Genomic DNA, 20,818 nt, shown 5'->3' with positions numbered 1-20,818 from the left:
GTGCGGAGGCACATGGACAGTATCTTAGTTCCACAAGAGGGACCCGTACAGCGGTCCCTGTGGCACTCCCATACAATAAACGCTTGGAGGGGGGAGTACCGTCTGAGGCAGCATGCCGTCATTTTTTCCTCACTGGTACAAGACAAACATTTCTGAGAGGACCATAGGATAGTATGGGCTGCATATTTAGAATTCGAACATGGATCCCAAATAGACTTGTATGCACTAGCCCTAACCAAATGTAACAGCTACATCTACACTTTAAAGAGGCTCTGTCACCAGATTTTGCAACCCCTATCTGCTATTGCAGCAGATAGGCGCTGCAATGTAGATTACAGTAACGTTTTTATTTTTAAAAAACGAGCATTTTTGGCCAAGTTATGACCATTTTCGTATTTATGCAAATGAGGCTTGCAAAAGTACAACTGGGCGTGTATTATGTGCGTACATCGGGGCGTGTTTACTACTTTTACTAGCTGGGCGTTGTGTATAGAAGTATCATCCACTTCTCTTCACAACGCCCAGCTTCTGGCAGTGCAGACACAGCCGTGTTCTCCAGAGATCACGCTGTGACGTCACTCACAGGTCCTGCATCGTGTCGGCACCGGAGGCTACAGATGATTCTGCAGCAGCATCGGCGTTTGCAGGTAAGTCGATGTAGCTACTTACCTGCAAACGCCGATGCTGCTGCAGAATCAACTGTAGCCTCTGGTGCCGATGTGGCCGACACGATGCAGGACCTGTGAGTGACGTCACAGATCTGCACTGCCAGAAGCTGGGCGTTGTGAAGAGAAGTGGATGTTACTTCTCTTCAGAGCGCCCAGCTAGTGAAAGTATTAAAAACGCCCCGATGTACGCACATAATACACGCCCACTTGGACTTTTACTTTTAAACACACCCACTTGGACTTTTGCAAGCCTCATTTGCATAACTACAAAAATGGTCATAACTTGGCCAAAAATGCTCGTTTTTTAAAAATAAAAACGTTACTGTAATCTACATTGCAGCGCCGATCTGCTGCAATAGCAGATAGGGGTTGCAAAATCTGGTGACAGAGCCTCTTTAATGTTACATGCAAAATGAGTCACTTCCAACAAAACGTTTTCTAATTTTGGCCAATGAATGTACCTTTAGGGCCAGTTCACACTAAGTTTGACACTTTGATGTGGAAACCGCCTCGGAAAATGTGCCAAAAAACGGCTGAAAATGCCTCCCATTGATTTCAAATGGGAGGCGGAGGCATTTTTTCCCGCGGGAAAAACAGGGACATGCCCTATCTTCGGGCGTTTACGCCTCTGACATCAATGGGAGGCAGAGAAAGCGTATTTCGCGGCGTTTTATGCCCGCGGCGAACAATGGGATCAACGGAACTTTGAGGCAGATTTTCCTCCTGCAAAAAAACTGTGTGTGAACTCAGCCTTACTTTAGGGCATGCTTGCCAGCATTTGAGAAGGACATCAGAGAGAATCTGAGAAGTGGGGTACCGGGCCTCATGCCCCACCCATTTATATAGGATACATCTACAACCTACGGCATTTGAACCACAAATCATGCATATGACTTCCTTTCGACACACCCCAAAATGAAAACAGACCCCGTATCAGACACTTTAAACCGATACAGACAATAAATGAAGACCATATACCCTCTAGAATAACATAAAACCTCAAATACACAGAGCCTACATGGCCCCTAAACTAACACAAACCACAGACCAGACCCCCCCCCCCTAAACTACAAAATACAGACCTCTGACTAGAGCCTCTGAAATGACCACTAACTTTTCAACAAACTTTGTATTCGTTTGTGCTATTGACTTTTATGCAAAGGAAAAAAAACAAAAAACACAACAACTTTGTATTATATCTTACTAGAGAAAATGTGTCTCTCCAGTTCTCAGGCTCCCCTCCCCCTAAGGGCCAATTCACACTGAGTATTTGGCACTAATTTTGACAGGAAAATCGCGTCTGAATCCACACCAAAACTTCAAAAACCACCTCCCATTGGTTTCAATGGTTGGTGGTCTTTATCCGCTTACGGGAAAAAAAACAGCTTGTTCTTTCTTGCCACCGCCTCTGACCTCCCATTAAAATTCCATGGGAGGCAGAGAAAGTTTTCCGCAGGGTTTTTTGTCCTCTCAATGACCGCGGACGAAAAACCCAGCAAAATCTGCCTCAAAATTGCTAAAAGGAATTTTGAGGCAGATTTCTGCCTGCAAATTCCTTGCTGCGAACAGAGCTTAACGGTTCGCTCCTACACTGAATTTACTGATAAATCTGTCTCAACATGGTTGACTATTGAAGGGTTCTCCTCTTGTGTGTGCTGTGTATAGAAGACATGATCGCAGTCAGGCACAGCCCACTATTTCATAGACAACTGAGAATTACAGCTAGAGCCCGCAGAGGAAAAAACTGCTAAACAATGCCGAAAACAAGTCATAATGGCCAGAAATAATGGTCTTACACACACGTTTTGGGTTTTTTAAACGCATGTTAAAACGTAAATTATTTTTTTTATGGTACATGCACTTTGACTTTTTTTTAGGATAATTTCGGTTTTGTTTTTTTAATTCGGTTATTTTAGTACCGGTGTTTTCATACGCGTTTTTTATTTTAAAAAAACTCACAAGACATATTGCCACGTGCATATTTTTGGATCACGCAAAAGAGGAAAAAAATAAATAAATGGAGGTCTATGGGAGAAAAAATAACAGATGTGTGAATAGTCCCATTGACTTGTATGGGTCAACGAGCTGTCCGTTGTTAAAATGGACAGCATATGGACAAGAAACACACTTGTGTGAATACAGCCTTATTCTACTGAACTCTGTTATAGGAGTCAATGTAACAATAAAATTCCGTGTAAACATCGCCATATCTATTTAAATTAAACAGAAATGCAAAGCCCAAAATTCACAAAAAAAAACCACAAAAAACACTCCAAATCCAACATAGAAAACAATCCTTTAGCAAACATAGCAAGCAAGGGACCTTCTCTAGGATCCACCGTCTATAACGCAGGATCGGGCGAGCAGCACTTAGATTTGCGGAAACTATAGTCCTGGGACGTTTCCACAACCCCTGAACAGCCAACGGATGATGTTGTGGTAGAAAACATGACTGATTCCATTCTAAAGAAATCTAGAAAACCTTCACGAACGGAATCCATGCAGATCTACAGTCTGTGTTCACGTACAGGGAGCAGATTAGTAAAAGGTCACAGGTCGCAATTTGCGCCGAAAAAAAAAAAAGTTACATCTCACTTATTGACGCAGATAACGCCTAGAAAAAGCGGTCGTATTTTCGCACACAGACTAGCCCAATCGGATGGGGCTAATTCCTGCGTGGATCTGCATCAAAGTGGAAATCCGCATTAAAAAAACAAAACAAAAAACAAAGTAAACTCGCAGCTTTCTGAGGCAGATTTCCTTGAAATCCATGTTGGAATTCTATGTTGAAAATCCCCTCAGGCTCTGATTCACAGGTACAAGTTCTGGACTTGTACAACTCACACACCTGTACATTCCTTCTCTTCCCCAACACCCTGTTATATGGTCACTGAGGAAGTGTGAGCAAATGAAATCAGGAAAGAACTAGTTACAGAAAAGACGGGTGACGACATGACGTGGCATTACCTACTCGTGTTTCCAGAAGTAGTAATAGAGAGCTGTAATCCTAAACAGTCCATATAAAAAAATAATATGGGAATAGAAGTTTCTGTTCAGTTGGGTATCATGGTTTATGTTTTCACAGGGCCCATGAATGATAATGATCTTTTTACCACCTTTGACTTCTATTGAGTCCATCAGAGGTATTTGGGTTCGGTGCTGTGCAGATACAGCAACTCAACTGCATTAACTAGAAAGCGCATAGGCAGTAGAGACCCCATCGGATCGGTGGCGTTTATCGTACTGTAAAAGGACAAGGTTTCCGTGTGGAAGCAGAACTAGGCACCTGCCATATCGGCAATCTGGGAGCCTGCAAATGTCACTTCTCCAGGGTTTCAAGAGAGAATGAATAGAAGGCCTGCAGCAAAGCAGCAGGTAGAAAGAACAGGGCTGACATAGCCAGCAGAATTCTGAATGCAGCTCTGAATGGTGTATAACAAAGGCTCTGTTTACACTTGTTGCTCCTCAACACTCAGTAGCACAGCATTCTATTCAGTGGAAGAAAAAGGATCCTAATATATCATGACAAACCCATCAAACAGATCATATGGAAACATGATGTCTAATAATGAATCAGTCAAGGTTCCTGTAAATATGGAGGCCATAATACCAGTGTGACCAGAGCCCAAGTGGTGCAAACAAGTCGTAACTTTCTTTTAAATTGTGCCCCTTTATCTCACACAGGATTTAGTCAAATTACAGTAAATAAAAAAAAAAAAATTACAAAACAATAAAACCTTCACTTCAAAAGTAAGAACTCAAACAGTATAGCATTTAGAGAACAGCTATTGGTGAATGAGCCATTGTGTTCATGGAATTGCAAATTCTGTTTTCTCTATGACAAACGACACGGCTCATCAGAAAATGAGCACTTAAAGGCTATGTAAACCTTTGTAAGGGTCAGTTCACACAGAGTTTGACATTTTGACGCAGAAAACGCGCCAAGAAACGGCCAAAAATTACTCCCATTGATTTCTATGGGAGTCGAAGGAGTTTTTTTCCCCCGCGAGCGGAAAAACAGTCTTGTGGGGAAAAAAGAAGCGACATGCCCTATCTTCGGGCGTTTACGTCTCTGACCTCCCATTGACATCAATGGGAGGCAGAGAACGCATATTTTGTGGTGTTTTTGCCCATGGCGCTCAATGGCCGCGGGCGTAAAACGCGCAGGCACATAAAAACCTGCCTGCAAAAAACTCAGTGTGAACATACCCTAAGGCAATTTTTATTTTTTAATAAAAAAGTCAGTGTGATTAGTGCAACTTAGGGTTGGGATAAAAACAAAAAATACATAAACCTCGCAAAATGCACCATGTAAACAAGGCATAAGATTACCTAATTTTACTACACCAGTGTGTACAATAGTCCCTAATAATGTGTTCCTTTTTGTAGAGTATAAAATTCATATATATTCATCCGGGTTTACCCAAGGACTTCAACATTTGAATTTATAGAACAATTTTTCAGTGGGATATGCTGCAGATTTCATTTCTCTAAATAGAGTAAAGGACGTTCATGGCAATAAAATGCAAACTTTCCAGATTATACAACTAAAGTAGTCGACTGCTAAAATAACGACATCTTTCTATATACACACTTGCAGCTCCACAAAATCCAGACAGCAGCAGGTTGACCGTCTCTCCATCATGTCATCAGGTTGACTTTGGGAAGGACATTTCCATTGATAATTTTCTTCACTAACCCTGGAGCAAATATGTACATCCTTCCTAGCCTCTCCAGCCGGGAAGCAGATCACATCTGCACAGCAAGAAAGACGACGTGGAAAACCAGAGCTGCCCACAAACTGCTTGTATATAGCAGCTCCGGGTTCAGATGTCTGCGGAGGAAATCCTGCAACAAGGACAAGTTCATTACACAACATCAATTACCTCTATGTTCACAGGGCTTATTTTCAGGAAGACGTCGGAGTGTAAGACAAGAAGTACACTGCGAAACACACCTGAAAACAGATTCTTATTGATTTCAATAGGAAAAACAATAGTTCACGAGGCGTATTCAAACTCCGCAGAATAAAAAAAAAAAACCTTGTCAAATTCCTTTCCATAAAAAAAAGTAGTGACAAGGCACTTCTTGAAATGTTTTGCGAGATACACTTTCCATTGCCACTACAAAAAAAAACAAAAAACCGCTTTGAAGATACAGTACATCTCAAATTACGCTGCGAAAATCAAAACCGCCTGGATTTAAAGAAAACTTTTGGCATGTCATGGTGACATGTCAGAAGTTTTGATCGGTGGGGGTATGACCACTGAGACCCCACAATCAACTAAAACAAAAATCGGTAGAAGCACTCGGGTAAGCACGGTGCCGCTTAGTTTCTGATCGGCTTTCTTGGGAAGCTGAGCGAGTGGTGGACGGGCTCAGACTAACATTTTTCAAAAGTTCAGTTACCCTTTAAACATATGCCGTGTGAACCTACCGCAACTGTGAAGGAGGCACATTCAACGTACTGGAAGGAATGAGGGCAGTTGTAGAACGTCTTGAAAAAAACAGATCTGCACATACATCTCATCAGAACACTAGTCACACCCGATGACAGGACACCCTGGTCGCAGAGACATCACCCAGTTCAGACACCCCCTCCTTTTCCTTGATAAAAGGATCTCACAATCCCAAAAAAAATATCTGTAGTGGATTCTAAACGCCAAACCTTTAGCGGTTTTCATCTATTGCAATGCCTGAAATCTGCAGCTAAATCCGCCCCAAAATCAGTGAGGATTTTGGTGCGGTTTCCCAGCATATTATGCAATGTGTACACCCGGTGTTCAGCCTGATGGAGCAAATTTGCATTGATCAAAACCAATGGATTTCTATTGTTAATAACAATTTTTAGATATATGGCCACACTAGTTTGCCTTCTTCCCCAATACATACTTACACGTATACACATTGGCATGCCAATGGAACTCAACCACCTGCCAGCTACAGCAGGAAAAAGACAGACTGAAATTTATAGGTGCACGATGCTTTGACTTCTTGGCTCTCGGTTTTTGCCCAGCCCGATGCTACTTTATAAAACTTTCCAGATGGAAATACATGAAACTAGTATACAGACTACAGCTTTATACTGCATGTCCCAACAGAACACTACACCTCCAGTTCTGCAAAGGCTTAGTTGGCACATTTTTGCACTGCATATGAACTGGCAGACTGGCACACAGCTCTGTTCCTGTTCTGGCATATGTACAAAAAGGGAGCCTACCTGAAGCATCACTCCTTAAGACAAGTTTCAGATACAGGGCGAGAACTAAGCCACATGGTCCGTTCCGCACAGTAAATCCCAACTTTCAAGTGCAGGTGTGCAGACAGTGTTTTTCATCTGTATCCCGATATAGTCATTTAACATAATGAATATAACGTACGCTCAGCTCAACAGGAAAAAGGATACCGTGTTCCACAGAATAAGAATGTGTATATAAAAGGAAGTTCCGTGCAGGATTTCCTATTGGGAGAACCACTCACGCTCCCAGTAAAACACAGGCATAATTGGACTTACAGATGATGAGACTCCTCCTATGTCGCCCGCAAACACTCACTTCAGGAAGCAGATCTTAGCATTAATGACCAACTACAAGCACATCAAATAAAAGCCAGCTACAGTCACCAAGAGTCCGTATTAAACGTACCCAGTAACAAATACCCTATATAGGAGAAAGTATTGGGACACCTACAGGAACTTGTAGGACACCCCAATCGAAATCTGCATACATTAATATGGAGTTGGTCCTCCCTTTGCAGATTAAACGGCTTCCACTCTTCTGGGAAGGCTTTCTACAAGATTTTGGAGTGTCTGTGGGAATCTTTGCCCATTCATCAAGAAGGGAATTTGTGAGGTCAGACACTGATGTTGGAGAAGGCCCGGCTCGCAATCTCCATTCTAGTTCATCCCAGAGGTGTTCGATGGGGTTGAAGTCAGGACTCCGTGAAGGCCAGTCAAGTTTTTCCACACCAAACTCAGGCAGACAGGTAATGCTTTTCTGGCATTCACCAAATCTGCCAAATAGAAAAGTGTGATTCGGCACTCCACAAAACACGTTCCCACATCTCCAGAGTCCAGTGCCCGCGTGCTCTACACCACTCCATCCAGCGCTTGGCATTGGGCTCGGTGATGTAAGACTTGCATGCAGCTGCTCGGCCATGGAAACTCATGCCATGAAGCGGCCGGCCGTTTTTGTGCAGATGTTAACGCCAGAGGAGGTTTGGAGCTCAGCAGTTGAGTCAGCAGAGCGTTGGCGACTTTTATGCACAATGCGTCTCAGCACTCGGCGACCCCGCTCTAACTTCGTGGCTATGGTTCCTACACGCTTCCACATTGCAATAACACAACTCGTAGTGAAGTAATTTCACTAACTGACTTGTTACTACAGTGGCCTCCTATTACAGGACCACGCTGGAATTCAGTGATCTCTTTAGAACAACCCATTCTATCACAAGCGTTTGTAAAGGCGACTGCATGGCTAGTGCTGGATTTTATACACCCGCGGCAATGGGACTGAATGGAACACCCGAATTCAGTGATAAAGAGCTGTGTCCCAATACTTTTGGCTATAGTGTTTAGGAGATTGCAAATGGTTCCAAATTAATCTAAAAAAACAACCCTTTACTAGAGAGAAAAATAAAAATCCCTAATAAATACATTGAAGACAACACAAGCGTAATTGAATAGATAGAGGATTTGTTCTATACAGTAGTTGGGCGGGGTAGACAAAAATTGGCCGCTGATTTTTGTTTCTCGTTTAGATTTGTGCAGCCTGGCCAGGAAAACGCAAGCTCACGTGTACCATTTTTTCATTTTAAGGTTTACTTTTTCTTCTATTTCTAGAGCAACCAATTGAAGAAAAAAAAACAGTCTTTACCTTCCCTGCATGTTTTCCTGGCATCTCCAATGTTCCGCAGGGAATTTGCAATTTGTTATTTTTGAGAGATAAATACGTTTCCCTAATGTTGCAGGTGTAATATATAATGATAACCCTTCAAAACAGCATTGCATGACCTGAAGCTTCACATAAAGAGAATGCCAATCACTTATAGGGCCCTGGCAATAAGCAGGTAGCACAGACTTCCCTTCTCTACCTGCGACACTGGCAACAAACTCTCCGAACATGGAATACATAGACAAAGTTGGAGGGTCATTTGTATAGATTGACGGATTGCAGCTCACATTCCACGTTACAACAACTTGTATGTCTATCCCCGAGCGACCAGGCTTTAGCTAAATATAAACTAGTCCCCAAAAGGAGGCCATATCAAGTGATCTAAACCCGGCTTAAATGTAATACATAAATCTGTCTCGGCATTTCCCATGGCTGAAGAAAGCTGCATGCAGTGGAGTCACTCCGTATAATCACGGTCTGCATGAACAAACATTGGGATTGTGTAAAGGCCAAATTCCAACCATCCCGCCCCGTTACCAGGTAGTCAGGTTACAACTTGATGAAAGAAAAACGAATGGGCACAGAGACATTCAGCAGGCACATAATGTGCACGATATGGAGGGTTACCTGGAATTGCCATCCTTTAACATCTATTGTATATTGCACCTTCATATGGATTCAGTTATATATTGCACTTGCACGCTCCATAACATCAAAAAATAAACCGGTATCAGAATACAACATGTAAGGGACTAGAAACAGGTTATAAAGATCATTGCTGCTCACACGTCCGCCAGGCACTGGGTGGCTCTGGTATGCAAAGGATGTGAACGGTGCCTGAGAAACTCCTTTCTCGTTCTCCAAATATGTAACTATATACTATACGCACACACATGACATATTGAAGGTCATTTTGGGAATTTATGCACCTTTCCATGTAGAATAGTTACGCAAGACCTAAAAGTCTTGAACCGCCCTCGCCTCTTCTGTGGAAAGGGGGAATGGCCTTGCAGAAGGGGGAGGGACCAATATTATCAATTTACGCCAGACAACTATGATGCTAAAAGCCCGGCTCCATGAGCTGCGTTCAATCTGGGAAATACGGCTGATATACGCTTATGATCTCACGGACCAAACACTGGGTGTCCAGTCCCCAAAAAAAAAAAAAAACCTCACGAGCGCTGCTTCTTTCATCTCCGTCGCTGCTCACACTGCGGATCACTGACACTTGTAGTGGCGGTTTACAGTATTCACTCCAATCCGGTTCCCACGTAGCGTAAATGCTGCGGAATGGAAAACCCGCTACAGAAAATATAAAATCTTCAGCGTTTTCTGGGGCAGCTACGGTTGGTTTTTTCTAGCAAGAAACACTGCATATGTGAAGGGTAGTTGCAGATTTTGTGTGCGTTTTTTCCGCCGCGGTTTTAGTGTTAACATTGGTTATAGCAAAGTATATGTGCACATGCAGATTACCAGCGGTTTCTACGGCGTTTCCACTGTGTAAACGCTGTAAAAACTAACCTAAATCTGCTGTGGAATTTTTGCTCCCCATTGAAGTCAATGGGCCAAACACGCAGCATCTCCGCACGGAACACGCAACATAAATGGACATGCTGCAGAATTGTAAAAAACGCACCGCAGAACACTTGAGATTTTCTAAATATCATTCACTTCGCTGCTTCTGTAAACGCCATGGAATTTCCGCACTGAATTCCGTTGCGGAAATTCAGCAGCGTTTACACTACGTGAGAACCCAGCCTAATACCGTGAACCGCCGCTACAAGTGTAAGAAAATCACACTGAGTAGGTAGAAATGAAGGGGAAGCAGTGCTCGGATGAGTGCTGCAGCCCCTTCAAAGCAGTTGATTGGCGGTAATGCGGGGAGCTGGACCCCCTGACCGATCACATGTTGATGGCCTATACTGAGGGACTGGGATAGGAAAATAACCTTTAAGGGTATGTGCACACGATAACGACCATTACATCTGAAATTACGGAGCGGTTTTCAGGAGAAAACAGCTCCTGCATTTCAGACGTAATTGCATGTACTCGCGTTTTGCGAGGCGTCAATTACGGGCGTAATTTGGAGCTGTTCTTCATTGGATTCAATGATAAACGGCTCAAATTACGTCCCAAGAAGTGTCCTGCACTTCTTTGCCGAGGCAGTCATTTTACGGGTCGTCTTTTGACAGCGACGCGTAAAATTAAAGGTCGTCGGCACAGTACGTCGGCAAACCCATTGAAAGCAATGGGCAGATGTTTGCCGACGTATTGAAGCCGTCTTTTCAGGCGTAATTCGAGGCGTAAAACGCCTCGTTTACGCCTGAAAATAAGTTGTGTGAACCCAGCCTAACTAACAACATTGCTGCACAATTCAGAGTAGAGAGAATAAGCACTCAAACAGAATAGATCATATGGGGGTGGGCAAGTATTTTCTTGGGATTCCTGTCAGTCACTACATTAGCTAAAGTTCAGTTATCTATACACATTAAATAAAAATTGGTCTAAAAGGCGCCAACTCGTGTGAAAATCCATAGTTATTCATCTGCACTAGTATATGTATACCACCATCACCAGAACACGTCTGACGTTTATAGTATACGTATGACCTCTATGCACGATGTTTTCTGCTGGTACTAACGGCCATGTTTATGGGGATAATACGAACGATTTCATAGACTACTTTAGTTTCTTCTTGGCCATCTCACTAGACGGGGATGGGGTCGGGGGACCACCAATCTTGAGATAGCTGCGGATCTTACAGGTGTCCGATCCTTTAAATATGTCAAATATCTGCAATGGAAATACTCCTTTAAAGTTGTCTTTATAAAAACACAAAATCCAGCACGCTAAGGCGGGATTCACACGACAGGGTCCCGCCCGAGCCCGAGTGTCGGCCATTTTGCCCGGCCGGTTTGCATAAAGTTTTGCATCCGTTCCGGGCCGGGCAGATCTGGACAGTGAAATCAGTGGCAACTCCTGAAGGGGAATCCCCATGTGTTCGGGGATTCCGCTTCAGGAGTTTCCCCCGATGTCACTGCCCAGATATGGACAGAGACATCAAGCGCTCTGTCCAGGAGCGGAATCCCCGAACACACGGGGATTCCGCTCCTTCAAGGAGGTAAAGTGGGGCTAGCACATAGCCTGGCGGGGAGATACCTCTGCTCTGCTATAGTGGCGTCGCTACAGTAGTAGCAGCCGCAGCAGCTGCTAGCGGTGCCATGGAAGGTGTCGCCGGGCCAGGGCGCTTTTAAAACAAGCAGGGGAAGGGATCCAGCGCAGTGCTCCCTTCCACCTGCTGTACACCCCGGCCCTGCCACACAGTGTACAGCGTACAGCCATTCGTCCGAATGGCATCAACTCCTCCTCCTCACATGCACTCTGCGCTGTGAAGAGGAGGAGATAGAGCGCAAGCGACGGAAAACCCGGCCATCACTCGGGACACATTCCGGTGATGGCCGTGTATTACCCGGCCCCATAGACTTCTATGGGAGCCGGGCACCCGGCCGAAAATAGAGCATGTCCTATTTTTTTACGGCCGGTATTCCAGGCCGTCAAAAAAAATCGGTCGTGTGAATAGCCCCATTAGGGGTCTATCATTCCTAATGCAGCTGGGAAACCCTGTCGTGTGAATGAGGCCTAAGAGTATGGAAAGATCTACCCAACGTGGCTGAAATCTGATAAGCCCCTGGACAGCCCAGCAGAGTAAACAGGTCAGTGCTTTCAGAATTCTCTGTAAATGGTGCCTATAGTGACAGTGGGTACCACTAGCCAGGTGTAAGCAGCGTATAGAGAATTATCTCTGCCTCCATCCTAATGTTATCACTGCCGGGCATTCAACGCAGAACGACCATTAGCTAAAATAATCCCTGAAGAAGTCTAGCATGATGGAAATGCATAGGGACTTTTTTAGGCTAGTCTTGTTAGGCAGACCAACCCGAGTTAGAGCTAGTGGAGTGTTAGGCTATGTTCACACGGAGTAATTTGCAGGCGGAATTTCTGCCTCAAAATTCCATTTGGAATTTTGAGGCAGATTTTCCTCTGCCCGCACGCCGATTTTCGTGCAGTTTTTTTCTCGCGGCCATTGAGCGCCGCAGGCATAAAACGCTGCAAAATAAGTTCTCTGCCTCCCATTGATGTCAATGGGAGGTCAGAGGCTTAAACGCCCGAAGATAGGGCATGTCCCCTTTTTCCTGCGAGTCGGTTTTTCTGCTCGCAGGAAAAAAACATCTCCGCCTCCCATTGAAATCAATGGGAGGCATTTTCGGCGCATTTTCCGCGTCAAAAAAAACTGAACTGGCCCTTAAGGCCTTATTCACACGAACGTGTTATACGTCCGTGCTACACGCGTGATTTTCAAGCGCGTCGCACGGACCTATGTTAGTGAATGGGACTGTTCAGACAGTCAGTGAATTTCAAGCAACGTATGTGCGCTGCGTAAAACTCACAACATGTCCTATACTTGCACGTGTTTCGCACAGCACACACCCATTGAAGTCAATGGGTACGTGGAAAGCGCGCTTGGCACACGGAAGCGCTTCCGGGTGCCGCGCGTGATTCGCGCTACAGTAGTAAAGTAAATGAATGAAAACAGAAAAGCACCTCGGGCTTTTCTGATTGTAAACATAAAACCAGAGTGTCAATGATGGCGGCTGCGTGAAAATCACGCAGCCACGCACCATATGCTGATACCACACGGACCTTTTGCGCGCGCAAAACGCAGCGTTTTTTGTGCGCGCAAAACTGACACGTTTGTGTGAATAAGGTTTAAGGCCCAGTTTACATCTGCGTTGGAGACTCAGTTAGGGGCCTCCGTCACAGATCCGACCCAAAACACCGGAAACAGTGCAGTACGCTGTGCTATTGCTAGTGGTAAAAATTACATATCATGACGGAAACCCAATAGAACCCAATAAAGTCCATGGGTTCCGCAATGGAACCGGCGCTTGTCAGAGGAGCTGAACAATGAAAATACCGGAACAGAGCAATGGAAACAGAATGCAGATGTGAACAGGCCATAAAACCACTGACCTCCACATAACGAGAGTTAATGAATTGGGCCTAGTCAAATCTGCGTCAATGTTTCCGCTATTCTGCGCAGAGGTGCAGAACAAAAATACTGGAAGCGCCAGGTCCGTTGCATTGACTATAATGGGTTCCATCAAGTTTCGCTCATGGTGTGCGGGGTTTTACCGGAAACACTAGTTAAGCACGCAGCGCTATTGTTTACGGTATTTTGGCCAGGATCTGTGACGGAGGCCTCTAACGGAGCCTTCAATGCAGATGTGAACAGACCCTTATCTGTGTAGCACTGGTTTACTATTAATGCAGACCAATAAAGTGTTTGTTTTTTTAATAATAAAGTTCCCAGATGTTCAGTGAATACAGACAGACCTGAGACATCCAGCAACAGACTGACAACGTGGTATGTGATAAAACTCACTCATGTGTGACTGAAAACACAGCTCAGCGTTCTAAAAATGAATGTGCCTGCGGGCACGGACTTGGTAGAAGCAGGTGGAATTTGCTGCAGAATGTGCGAGACATGCAGAAACAAGCCAAAAGAAATGGAATCAAAGCTTAGAAAGTGCCCAGAAACCAGCCCTGCCAGATCATTGGATATAGAGACGGACAGGGACTCCGGCATACAGATTTAAAAGGTGCATTCCCAGACAATGGTAAAAAAGGGGGTCCTGAACGCATTCCGGTATGTGCAGATCCTTCCATTATTGTACATTGGATCCTCAATGCCTCGTTCACAACGTATTTTCAGAAGTATCACTACAAGAAACTTCCTCCACCACAATATTGGCGATGATCAGTAATGATCGGGCGAAGTGTTTGCCCAAGCTTTATTTTACCTCCCATTAGGGCAGGAGAAACTGTGGTGAAAGTCACGGTCATTCATAAGTAGTCCCCCCCCCCCCCTGCAAGTGCACAAACTGACGTCCCAGGAGTACTTGCCTGAGCACAGACCGGGCTAAGTGATCCTTAATGCCAGTCTGGGCACGTGGTAATGCTAGATAGGGGTAAGGTATATGCATTGCTTGAGGGGATGTGGACACAGCATTTTTTGCCAAGCAGGAAAAATCTGCCTCGAAATTCCTTGAGGATTTTTGAGGCAGATTATGAAACGCAAGCGTATTTTTACACTTTTTTTTTTTTTTTTTTTTTTTTAATACTGCCACATTTTCTTCAATGGAGGTTTAGAGGCACAAACCGATTCAAGACCGAGAATGACGCCTTTTTTTTTTCCGCGGTCAAAAACTGCCATTGGGAAAAAACGCTTCTTCCTCCCACCGAAGTTAGTGGAGTGAGATTTGGGGTGTTTTTTGACAAGGTTTCCATTTCAAAATGTACTGGGCCTAAGGCTAAGGGTATGTTCACACGCACTAATTACGGACGTAATTCGGGCGTTTTTGCCCCGAATTACGTCCGGAAATAGCGCTGACAAACATCTGACCATTGAAAGCAATGGGCAGACGTTTGTCTGTTCACACGAGGCGTAATTTACGCGCCGCTGTCAAATGACGGCGCGTAAATAGACGCCCGCGTCAAAGAAGTGACCTGTCACTTCTTTGGCCGTAATTGGAGCCGTTATTCATTGACTCCAATGAATAGCAGCGCCAATTACGTCCGTAATGGATGCGGCGTTCAAGCGCCTGCACATGCCGTTACGGCTGAAATTACGGGGATGTTTTCAGGCTGAAACATCCCCATAATTTCATCCGTTACGGACGCCCTCGTGTGAACATACCCTTAGGGTATGTGCACACACACTAATTACGTCCGTATTATACGGACGTATTTCGGCCGCAAGTACCGGACCGAACACAGTGCAGGGAGCCGGACTCCTAGCATCATACTTATGTACGATGCTAGGAGTCCCTGCATCGCTGCAGGACAACTGTCACGTACTGAAAACATGATTACAGTACGGGACAGTTGTCCTGCAGCGAAGCAGGGACTCCTAGCGTCGTACATAACTATGATGCTAGGAGCCCGGCTCCCTGCACTGAGTTCGGTCCGGAACTTGCGGCCGAAATACGTCCGTCAATTACGGACGTAATTAGTGTGTGTGCACATACCCTTATTGTTGACAACTCAAAAACGGCATTTATAGCTTATTACATGTGCCGCTCACTGCTTGATCACATGACAGCTATTGTGTCATGGACTACAGTAAAGTCAGACCTTTGAGGATAGACAACAGTGCAAGGAAATGTCGCCGTCTTTACTAGGTTTGTCCCGTGCCCACACCCAGCAGAAAGAAAGGTGATTTTGTCCACCATGACAGACCTCTAGCAGGAGATTGTATGTACTTTGCCTCTTCAGTGTCCACATGTGATCGGGTCCCGGTCAGTTGTGTAGGTTACACACCGATCAATATGTCCTGCGCCCTCCCCAAATCAATTCTGTCTGCAAAGAAAATTGCTCAAAAACAAAAAACCAGGACAAGGACCTACAGAAATAACCGCGTTGGACACGTTCTTGCCCGTTACACTAAATGGACTAGAAGACAATTATTTTTTTTTGCCAAAAACAATGTCTTTTGAATGATGACCACCAGCAACAAAATAATAAGCAGGTCATGGAGAAGCCTGAAGACCCTGACATAAGGGGATGTTCAGAACAATGTTGATGGAGATAAATATTACTAGTAATGGCAGATCTGAAGAGGCAGCATTATATCACAGGGGATGACAGACAGGCCTGCCGGGCTCATCCCGCACCTTCTGATCCCCTTTACTGAACACGTCTAACAGTTTTTCTACGAGTACCAACAAGACCTCTTCAGAAATATTTCTGCTATCTATTGTTCACATAATTCCTAAAACCCTAGATAGATATTCGCTTCCTCCCGGAGAGTAAAAGGACATTTCTGTGTATTCTCATTGGTCCGTTGCATTTGGTCGATTTTCTACAGAGGTGATATCCACCGAAACACTATTAAGTTGGTTATAAAAATGTCATCGGTGCGGGTCTGTCAGCTGGAACCCAAAATCTCAAGAAGAGGTTTCCATTGCCCTTTTCTTAAAAAAAAAATCAATCAATAATTTTTTACAAATTAAAGGAGTTTTCCAGCCACTAAAAATTGATGGCCTATCTAATGGGATAGGCCATCAATGTTTAGTGACTAGACATCCCTTTAAGTCGCCTTGGGAATTATCCGATTCCTACAGGAATAACCAAATGAACAGGGATAGGACACGTTCTATAATTTGCTGTGCTCATGGCGCCATAGAAATGAATAGGTTAATGTGCTACCTGCAAAAAAAACACTAAAGAAAAACATGGTATGGTGCATGATCCGGCTTACCACACATTAGTGGAAATAAACAACCCCTTTAATTACTGTTGTTTTACCTTATTAACATAGAAAGTGTTAAGAATATAAAACAATGTGCATAGTGGACTGCAAGTCTCTCCATTGTGTCAGTAGAATGTAGTCTGCCAGGCGGAGCTTGCCGAGTCTTCACATAACATGAAGCGATGATGTTGAGATTACACCCTCCACCCCATTCACTTTAAAACCCTGTTCACACTGAGGATTTTGGTGCTGATTTTGACGTGGAAACAGTGTCGGAATCCGTACCAAAAAAAACGTCCGAAACCACTTCCCCTTGAAGGAAGCGACATGTTCTTTCTTCCAGCGGTCCCATTTCTGATGTCCCATTGAAATCAATTGGAGGCAGAGAAAGCGTTTTTCACAGTTTTTGCCTGCAGCGCTCAATGGGCACGGGCGAAAAACACCAAGAAAACTGCAGCAGGAAAGTGCAGGCAGGTCAAAATCAACCTCAAAATTCAAGAAGGAATTTTGACGCAATTTTTTCTGCTTGAAAAATACTCTACGTGAAGAGGGCCTAATAGAGCCGAGCTGCAATACCAGACACAACACATGGACAGGTGTGGCACTGTTTTTGGAAGAAAGCAGTCATGTATTTCTAATTCTCAGTGAGGCCCCATGCACACGACCGTGCCCGCAATCCCGGCCCGCGATTACGGGCACGGCCGGCCGCTGACTGACTGCTGCATTTTCGGGCCGTGCTCCCAAAGTATGGGAGCACGGCCCGCAAAATGCGAAAGAACGGACGTGTTCCATAATTCCCGGAACATTTCCACGGCACTGACACCCTTCCGTAGTGCTACGCAAAGGTGTCAGTGTTCAATGAAAGTGAATGGCTCCGTTTTTGCGGACCGCAATTGCGGACCGCAAAAACGGAGGTTTTTTGCTGTCGTGTGCATGGGGCCTAAGGGTATGTTCACACAATCTATTTTCAGCTGTTTTTCGAGTCGTAAACGCCCCGAAAAACGGCTGAAAATGCGGGGGCTGAACGCCTCCAAACATCTGCCCATTGATTTCAATGGGAAAAATGGTGTTTCGTTCCCAACGTGCGTTTTTTACGCGCCGTTTGTAAAAAAGAACCGCATGTCGCATGGATTAGCTGCAAACTGTCAACAACGGAAAACCTGCTGCGTATTACAGTAGCAGCAAAGCGGATGAGGTTTCAACAAATCTCAACCACACGTTACGGAAAAAATATGCAGAAAATTGTTGCGGAAATTGACTCGCCAACCGGATTCTCAATCTGCAGCATGTAAATCTCTCCTGCAAAATCTCTGCACAGACGACCCGGTCGGAAATTTCACAGCGTGAGCCGGTACGTGGCCATCAACGAGAAACAGGGTAAGAACCCTAAATAATTAGCGAATCCTAACAATCTGCCTAGTTATGGGACAAGAAGAGATCACAATGCAGAACCAGCAGCCGAATTTGGCAATCAGAAGTCTGGAAAAGTTGGTTGTCACTTCGCTTTCCAAGAAATAGATATAGAAGTAACCGGACAGAAGACAACACAAGCGCCAATATCTACCGGGGACTAAATCAATAAAAGATACAAAATATCCAGAACCCACATCTCCTCTATACACCACGATGTCTGTGCAGCTCCGTCCACACCTAATAGCGAAGAGATACAATGTCACTATATTCCACAGTAGAACTAGGAGTCACATGACACAAGCCGCCAACATGTCCTCCATGGTGTAATACAACGGACACACTTGCTCATACACCTGTAACATCGGGTCCTGTTCCTACTCCAGTGCACTCACCTGCAGCTCTACACTCATACCCAAGTATTATCCTAATAACCAGCACATGAAGAGTTACCCACAGTGGTCACCCGCGTCCCGTCACATCCACACACCCGCCCCCTGCAGGTCAGAACGGTGCAGTGCTGAGGTACCGAACAGAGAACACGTCATTACCGGGCGTTAGACTGTAGAGCTGCGGCCTGAACTCCCCGCCGGTGCCGGCTCCCTCCTACGTTCTGCTTAGACCCTTTTCGCGAAGTACCGACCCTCCTTCTCCTCACCCTTTCCGGTTCCGGGTTGCCACACCTCCTCCTCTTCCCCTCAGACCGGGACACACTGAACACCAGCCGCCTTCTTCTTCCTCAATGAGCGCGCCCCCTACTGCTCGTCCTGTGTGACTGCGGGCGGGAATAGCAGGGTGGACGCAAGTACAATTGCGTCACTTCTCACCAGTCTGTTATCTCCTGATATCTCATTTCAGGCGGTTCTAGGGGGTCGCATATGTACATGTGGTTCCAAAAAAATATATCCAAGTTTGATTCTGTATGATTGTCGCAAATTGCATGGAATATCGTGATTTACCCCTCCCCCTTCATCCACATTTCCCTGGTTGAACGTGTGTTTGTTTTTCTACTATTCTGTGTAATTATTATTTTATGTGATTGTCAGTGACTATAAAATCGCAATTTACTTATCACTTGCAATCTTGTGTGAGACATTGCATGTGGTAAGTCTTACCACAAACGCTTACCCTCGGGGGCAGGAACACACTGGGCGTAGACACTGCGGGTATTCCACAACTAATTTCATTGGGAAAAATCCACAGCGTAATACACTTGAACAAATCTCATCCACACGCTGCGGAAAAAATGTTCAGAAATTGACCTGCGTTTTGGTCTTTAAAATACGGAGCTTTTCAAGGGAAAACAGCCAATGATTTTTAGCCGTTTTTAAAGCATCAAGCGTTTTTTGATGCATTTTTTTACGGCCTTTTTGGAGCTGTTTTTCTATTGAATCTATTTTCCAATGAAAAACGGCCCAAGAAGTGACATGCACTTCTATTTACGGGCCGTTCTTTTACGCACCGTTTTTAAAAACACGCGTAAAAAAACCCCCGTGGGAACAGACTGCCGTTTTTCCCATTGAAATCAATGGGCAGATGTTTGGAGGCGTTCAGTCATCGTATTTTCAGCAATAAGCCGTGTGAACATACCCTTAGGGCTGATTCAGACGGCCGTGAATTGCGTCCGTGCAGGCCGCGTGGTTTTCACGCGGCACGCATGGACCAATACAAGTCTATGGGGCAGTACAGACAGTCCGTGCTTTTTGCGCAGCGTTTGTCCGCTGCGTAAAATCGCGGCACGTTCAATATCTCGGCGTATTTCGCGCATCACGCACCCATTGAAGTCAATGGGTGCGTGAAAACCACGCAGGTCGCACGGAAGCACTTCCGTGCGAACTGCCTGTTTCGCGCACCAGCTGTCAAAAGGATGAATGTAAACAAAAGCACCACGTGCTTTTCTGTTTACAAACATCCGAATGGCGTGTCATAATGATGGCGGCTGCGCGAAAAGCACGCAGCCGCGCATCATATGATGCTGCTTCACGGAGCAGGTAAGTGGCTTTTGCGCACGTGTTTTGCGTGCGCAAAAACGCCATGTTCGTCTGAATCAGGTCTTAACCCGTTAGTGACCGCCAATACGCCTTTTAACGGCGGTCACTAACGGGCTTTATTCTGATGCATATGCCTTTTTACGGTACTGCATCAGGATAAAGTAAACAGCAGGGAGCGTCAAATCTCCCTGCTCTCGGCTGCTAGAGGCAGCTGAGGGCTGGGGGCGTCCCTGCTCTGCCGGGTGAGATCGATATTAGTATCGATCTCACCCGTTTAACCCTTCAGATGCGGTGCGCAATAGCGTGCACCGCATCTGAGTGGTTTTGGAGAGAGGGAGGAAGCTCCCTCTCTCTCCCACCGACACCCGGCGATACGATCGCCGAGTGTTTGTGTCTCCAATGGCAGTCGGGGGGGGGGGGGGGTTAATAAAGGCCCCCAGGTCTGCCTGGAGCGAATGCCTGCTAGATCATGCCGGAGGCATGACCTAGCAGATGCCTGTCCGTTTTAAACGGACAGGCAGTAATACACTGCAATACAAAAGTATT

At 45.2% G+C, this 20,818-nt stretch overlaps 1 protein-coding gene across 1 annotated transcript in view; it reads right to left on the bottom strand.

The window, feature by feature from the left end:
- PAK2 (p21 (RAC1) activated kinase 2) overlaps positions 1-18,978 on the bottom strand; it is a 47,752-nt gene extending 28,774 nt beyond the window's left edge. The window contains exon 1 of the mRNA XM_075861226.1: positions 18,833-18,978. The gene's annotated coding sequence lies outside the window, so the exon portion shown is untranslated. The remainder of the gene's footprint in view (positions 1-18,832) is intronic.
- Positions 18,979-20,818: the final 1,840 nt, after the last annotated feature.

This window comes from Rhinoderma darwinii, chromosome 4 (assembly GCF_050947455.1).
Source record: "Rhinoderma darwinii isolate aRhiDar2 chromosome 4, aRhiDar2.hap1, whole genome shotgun sequence".
Classification (NCBI taxonomy): domain Eukaryota; kingdom Metazoa; phylum Chordata; class Amphibia; order Anura; family Rhinodermatidae; genus Rhinoderma; species Rhinoderma darwinii.
Note: the sequence above shows the minus strand (reverse complement) of the source record. Positions and strands in the feature narration are given on the sequence as shown.